Source organism: Notamacropus eugenii, chromosome 3 (genome assembly GCF_028372415.1).
Source record: "Notamacropus eugenii isolate mMacEug1 chromosome 3, mMacEug1.pri_v2, whole genome shotgun sequence".
In the NCBI taxonomy this organism is placed as follows: Eukaryota; Metazoa; Chordata; class Mammalia; order Diprotodontia; family Macropodidae; genus Notamacropus; species Notamacropus eugenii.
In genome coordinates, this window is record NC_092874.1 from 340,569,393 (window position 1) to 340,577,164 (window position 7,772).

The following is a 7,772-nucleotide window of genomic DNA, read 5'->3' on the forward strand; positions in this document are numbered from 1 at the left end:
TATATTATAGAACTGTATAGGAAATGAGTCTATGTTCACAAATGAGATTTCTGAAAGAAATTACATAATTCTTCTGCAGCTTTGTGGTCTGTCAATTGTTTCCCATCAGTTTTCTAATGCTATGTTACATTTTGAAACACCAAAACCACCTATCAGAAAACACACAAGGATACTCAATCACATTTGCTTATACCAGTGGGTTTAAATTTTCAGAGATAAAGGAATCCTCTGGGGTTTTTGCTGAGAATCACTCATAACCAAATGAACAATTCATGGAATGACCGCAATAATGTGGTCTGAAAGTCTCACGAATTCTGATCAATGCAATGACCAGTCATGACTTCAGAAGACTGATGATGAAGTCTCTTGGCAGAGAAGTAATGAAATATAGATATGGAATGAGATATATATTTTAATATTGCCAATGTGCAACTGTGCTGTTGTGTCTTTTTTTTTTTACAACATCTATTTGTTGAAAAAGAAGACTTTTATTTGGTGATAAAAGGAAGTTAGTGATATCAAACAAAAAAAGATAAATAAATCATCAGTAAAACATTTTAAAATATGAAAAAGAAAACAGAAGGTGTTTCAGAAAGTGACTCAAATTGTCCATTTTTAAAAAACCATGCCAAAATTAATATATATATTTTAAAAATAAATTATTCATAACAGAATTTTATAGTTTCATATACAATCCTCTTTTGAGTTCTCTGTATGTTGCAATATTTGTATTTGATGATGATTAGAAAGCTCATAAAATGGGTTTCATTTTTTTTAAATTAAAGAACCTCTCATAAAATGTGGTTTGAGGGTTCTAATTTATCTGAAAGATTTGAGTGACTCCAAATATGCAAAGAACTTGACTAGATGGTCTTTGTCATTGGTGAAACAATGTTGTACTGATCCCTCAACAATTTTCCTATTCTTGACCTTTTTCTGTCAGTTGCAGATATCTACTGTCTGTTTTACATTCATCATATTTCTGTTTTCCTGCTCTTTGCCTTCTGCTAGATGACATTTCAAATCTATCATGGGATGAATTCTACAATATATTTATCAATATTTTACAAGTGTACATCCAGACTGGAGGTCCCTATTGTCTTACGTTGTTATCCAATCCATAGTACTCAATCCATCAATTCCATTAATATTCAATTAGCATTTATTAAGTGCTTTCTACCAATAGCATCTCCTCTTCCACCCTGCTTTTGATAACATTTATGTAGGAACTTGTAGTTTATGAACTCCACAAAGTTATTACCATGATGTATCATGGTGATACATAGGTAATGTTGGGTTCTCCATGGCTAAGCCAGCAGAGTACAAATTCTGGAAGGATTTACTGTGCTGAAAAGAATTTAGGTATAGTTTAAGTGACAGTATCTGCTTTCTAATGAACAATCAAGATAAGTATGAAAGGGTTCATCATCATCACCATCACTGGTATTTACATATTTCTTTAAAATTTGTGAACTACTTCACAAATATTATCTCACTTGATCCACACAACAACCCTCTGAGATAAGTGCTATCATTATCCCAATTTTAAAAAGGAAGAAACTGGAGCAGATAAAGGTTGTGAGTTGTTCAAGGTCACATAGCTAGGAAGTTTTAGAGGCTGGATTTTAACTCAGGTCTTCCTGATACCAGTTCTAGTGTTCTATTCACCAAGTTGCTTCATAATTTGGAGATTTACTACTTGGTAATTAAACATTTGGCCAAGGCAACCAATAAAACAAAGCAAAGTACAAAATGACTCCTAGTCCTGAGGTCCCTTCTGTTTCTATACTGTTGGTATAAAAGCAATAGAGAAGGCTAAAATTGGCTATTTATTGATTACTGTGTATGCCCTCTGCACCTCCACATGTGAGTTCAAAAAAAAATCTCTAATTCCTGAGGTGGAGAGAGGGAGAGGGCATAGTTTTAGTTGGAGTTACTTTTCCATTCCCATATAGTAAGGCTGAGGAGGATGGTTTTATTACCTGAATTTTTCTATTATTAGCTTTGCAATTCTGTCATAATACCTTGCTATTTGATTTAAGGTTAATGACTGATCCACTGGTAGACAGTGCACTTGATGAAGGCTGAATCCAAATACTGGTGTCCATATTGAACCCAATCAGTGTATTTCAAGAGTTCAAGATCTTTAACCTCTAAATCTATGATTCTTTGATTATCAGATACAACGTTAATAACCACCACTCTGTGCTCCAACTTCCTCCCTACTACACCTCCATCCATTTTGTTCTATATGGACCAAGGGGTTAGGAAGCTGACTTCAGACATACTGTTCTAACTTGAACCATATTATCCTGCCTACCCCTTGCCTCTATTAATTTCAAAACTTTATTGCTTTTCAGGGAGGAGAAAATGAGGCTGAAGACTTTGTAAATCCCTCCCTCATTCAAATCCAATTCACTTGCAAGTCATGGCATCACCTTCTTGATGGCATGGTCCTCTTTGAGAACAAAGGACAAACAACAACCTGTACATATTACAAGCTACCCCAATGGGGACACAGCTGGCCGGTTCTAGTTAGGCAATGCATCTCCTCCCTTGCCTTCCCTTCCCTTTCAATCCCCTCCCCTCCCCTCTCCCCCCCTTTCATCCTTTTTTTTCTGTTCTTTTAGGGTACAATGCCCTTATCTGCAGTTGCTCTATCCAAAGAAATCTAAATTTTGATGACTGAAACCTCGAAAGATATCTTGGGGTTTACAGGTAGATTTCTTTCTTAAACACCACTCCTTAAATCCAAATCACTTTGGCTCTCATTGATTGGACAACAATAGATCCCAACTCAGGCCCCAGAGGATTATTGCTTGATCTCTGATGGCTCAGAGTGAATGGAAATAGTAACTGTTTCCATTTTGACCAGAAATCCTCAGGGTTTTCCCCTCCCAAATTGATTTTTTTTTTGATTAGGTAAAAGATGTATTCTTTGCCTCACTTCTTATCTAGCCTTAATCACTGGAATGAGCATTGCCTCAGTCAAACTGAGACCTGGGAAACACCTTAGCTTAGAAAAATCAAGGCCTCCCACTGTATCCGAGGCAATCTCCAGTCATTCTGATTTATATCTTGCCACTGGACCCATATGGCTCCATAGGAGAAAGTGAGTCTGGTAACTTTGCACAACCCTCCCTCACTTAAATCCAATTCATTTGCAAGTCATGGCATCACCATCTTGATGCCATGATAGTCTTTGAGAATGAAGGACAAACAACAACTGCTTTGTATTTCTACTTCTAGCTAATTCCCAACATGAGTCAAACTCCATTTCCACCAACCAAAATAAGGTAGTCATATAATATTCTTAGATCCACTAGAACAGTAACCTTTGTGCCCTAGGAATCTATCACCAACCCATCCCTTGTTTCATAAATAGAACATTTCCCTAGCACTTCTAGTTTGGGGAGGAGTAAAAACTCATCCTTCTCTTATCGTGAGACAAAGTTAAAAATATAATGGTGTGAGGTAACTGGAAGGAGAAATAACAGGAAAATTAAAGGGGCATAGGCTTCCTTATTCACTAAACTTGTTCTTTCCCTTTGACCCAGATGGGACTCTTTCTTCTTAACCTTTGATGGTACTTTTTCTACCTTCCAAGTAGATAGAGGAAAGAGAAATAAGTTTCATAGCTTCTGTCACTAAGAACAATAGATGATTTGAAGTACTGTTGGTTCAAAGTATCCCTTTCTAATAATACTTGATATATAAAAAAATCGAGGCATATATCCAGGCAAAATAGGCAAAGGGTAACTTCAAAATTCAGTTTTATACAACAGAATACCTCAAAGACTCTACTAGGTCACAGAGAACTATGCTAGGGGCTAGAAGGGATACATAATTTAGATAAGCTGCAATTCCTTCAACTCATAGAATTAGGGCAAGAGAAAAGTCAAATTTTACAATGCTACCATCTTATCATGTAGATGAATTCATAAACACCTGACTAGGGGTCATATTATACAAAATAGTGTCCTAGATCTTGTTCTTCATTTAATTGTAATATCATAAATTTAGGGCTAGAAGAGACTTTATCTAAACTTTTCTCCTCTGCTCTTGCATATCACTTCAGTTCTGATCTTTTTAGTCTCTTGTTCCTCAGAACCAAAAGAAAAGCAACTTTTTTTGCTCTAAGGCCTCATTTAAACTTGAAACATTTTTATATTCATATTGCCACATTGCATTAGACATGCATATGGTATCTACTATTTATAGCAATAAACTGATATAAAAACGTCTATGCTACCTTTATATTTGGGAAGCTATACGGTCAATTCTTGTCATTCATGTTATTTATATTCTATGAAGATTCCATGAATGCTCAATAAGGGAATATTGAACCATTGTTCCTAGGAGAAATACAGTGTTAGGTTCCTGCTAGCCTCTGATTCCAATATTTATTTTTGCACTTTTCAGAATGGCCTCACTTACACATTACAATTCCCTCTTCTTTTTTTTCTGGATATACACTATTGTTGGACTCATGACCAATAGCACTAAAATTCATGCCTGAATGAAGCTAATCTAACACATATATTTCCTCCATAATTCCCATCACAATCTTGTGCTTAAGAACACTAGGCAGCACTTCAAGATTATGCATGGGGGCCATTTTAAACAATAAAATCACCAACAAAAAAAACAGGAATTTGAAAAAATGGCACTAAATAAACTGTGGGAAAAAATACTTGTTTATAGTACAAGAACTGAAACAAGAAGACAGAGTATCACCTTGTTTGACTTCACCTGGCTGTGCACATATACATTAATGACCACAAAAGTGTGATGAATATTGATTTTGGGGTTACAAATAAATTTTAGCAAATAGGCAAATTTATAAATATGAGATCCATAAATAATGAGGATCAACTGTGTAAATATTATATGTATGTGTCAGGATACAGAGAACAAACATATAAAGTAATCAAATTAGACTAAGTGTTTAAAAAGTAGATTAATTATGGAGAAAACACAATTACAAAGGTCTTGAGGGATTCATATGCAAGGTATTTTGACTTATATGCCTATTTTCTTCACCTATATAAAATCTTTGAAGATGATATCTGTTAATCTTGAGAAATGTGCAGCTATTATGAAACATAAAAGGGATATACATAGAGGAAATGGGCATAAAGTAAAGGATGTCATGTTAAAATATGATTTAACTATGTGAAGGGATTGTAACATGAGGTGTGAAAAGGAGGAAGCAGAAAATGGTAAATGACATCACAGGAAGAAGTACACAATTATACTACAGGGAAAGAGAGGAGGGAGATGAGCATTGTTTGAGAGGTACTCTTGTCAGATTTGGTTCAAGGAGGGTACAACAAACTTAAATATATAATCCTAATTGGCTCTATAGGAAGTAGGAGGGGAAAGGGGAAGAAAGGGGAGGGAAGGTAAAAGGGAGGGAAGAAGCAGTAAGGGTAAAGGGTAGTAAAAGGGAGGGGGCTAAAAGAAGGAAGGGAAGGCTGCAGGAAGTGGTGGTGAAAAGTGAAAACTATTGAGGAGGGGAAGGGAGACGGGAGAGCTAAAAGCACAAACGGTGGGGGAAAGGATGGAGGGAAATACACAGATTATAATCATAACTGTGAATGTGAATGGAATGAACTCTCCCATAAAACAGAGATGGATAGTAGAATGGACTAAAAGTCATAATCCAACAACATGTTGTTTACAAGAAACACATTTGAAACAGGGGCATACACACAGGATAAAGGTCAAAGGCTGGAGCAGAATATATTGTGCTTCAGTTAATGTAAGAAAAACAGGAGTAGCAATCTTAATCTCAGACAAAGCAAAAGCAGAAATAGATCTAATCAAAAGAGATAAGGATGGAAATTATATCCAGCTAAAAGGTACCATAGACAATGAAGAAATATCATTACTAAACATGTATGCTGCAAGTGGTATAGCATACAAATTCCTAGAGGAGAGGTTGGGAGAATTGAAGGAAGAAATTGACAGCAAAACTAAACTAGTGGGGGACCTCAACCTCCCCCTCTCTGAACTTGATAAATCTAACCTCAAAATAAACAACAAAGAGTTTAAGGAGGTAAATAAAATTCTAGATAAGGTAGATATGATAGATCTCTGGAGAAAATTGAATGGGAATACAAAGGAATATACCTTTTTCTCAGCAGTACAGGGAACATTTATAAAAACTGACCATGTGCTAGGACATAAAAACCTCAAAATGCAGTGCAGAAAGGCAGAAATAATCAATGCATCCTTCTCAGGTCATAATGCAATAAAAATTATATGAAATAAAAGGTCATTGAAAGATAAACCAAAAATTAATTGGAAACCAAATAATCTAATCCTAAAGAAGGTGTGGGTTAAACAATAAATCATAGAAACAATCAACAACTCCATTCAAGAGAATAACAATAATGAGACAACCTACCAAATCTTATGGGATACTGTAAAAGCAGTTTTTAGGGGAAGTTTTATATCTTTGAAAGACTACATAAAGAAAATAGAGAAAGAGGAGATCAGTGACTTGGGCATGCAGCTGGAAAAGCTAGAAAAAGAAAAAATGGAAAATCTCCAAGCAAATACCAAATTAGAAATGCTGAAAACCAAAGGAGAGATTAATAAAACTGAAATTAAGAAAACTTTTGAATTAATAAATAAAACCAATAGTTGGTTTTATGAAAAAAGTAATAAAATTGATAAACCTTTGGTCAATTTGATTTAAAAAAAGAAAGAAGAAAATCAAACTAATAATATTAAAAATGAAAGGGGTGAACTCAACTCCAGTAAGGAGGAAATTAAAACAATTATTAGAAATTACTTTGCCCAACTTTATGTCCACAAAATTGATCATCTAAATGAGATGGATGAGTATTTTTAAAAATACAAATTGCCCAGATTAACAGAAGAAGAAGTTGAATACTTAAACAATTCCATCTCAGAAAAAGAAATTGAACAAGAAAATGAACTCCCTAGGAAAAAAATCTCCATGGCCAGATGGATTTACAAGTGAATTCTATGAAACATTTAAAGAACAGTTAATTCCAACACTATATAGACTATTTTTGAAAATTGGGGAAGAAGGAGTTCTCCTAAATTCTTTCTATGATACAAATATGGTTTTCATACCAAAACAAGGAAGAGACAAAACAGAGAAAGAAAATTATAGACCAATTTCTCTAATGAATATAGATGCAAAAATTTTAAATAAGATTGTAGCAAAACGAATAAAGCATCTTCTCATGAGAAAAGTACATTATGATCAGGTAGGATTCATACCAGGAATGCAGGGCTGGTTCAATATTAGGAAAACTATTACCATTATCAATCATATCAACATCAAAACTAACAGAAAACACATGATTATCTCAATAGATGCAGAAAAAGCTTTCGACAAAATACAACACCCATTCCTATTAAAAACACTGGCGAACATAGGAATAAAGGGAACTTTCCATAAAATAATAAGCAGTATCTACTTAAAACCTTCAACAAGCATAATATGCAATGGAGATAAGATAGATACATTTCCAGTAAGATCAGGGGTGAAACAAGAATGTCCATTATCACCACTATTATTCAATGTGGTACTAGAAATGTTAGTGGTAGCAATTAGAAAAAATAAAGAAATTGAAGGAATAAGAATAGACAAAGAAGAAACTAAGTTATCACCCTTTGCAGATGATGTGAAGATATACTTAGAGAATCCCAGAGATGCAAGTAAAAAACTACTTGAAATAATAAACAACTTTTGGCAGAGTTGCAGGTTACAAAATAAACCTGCACAAATC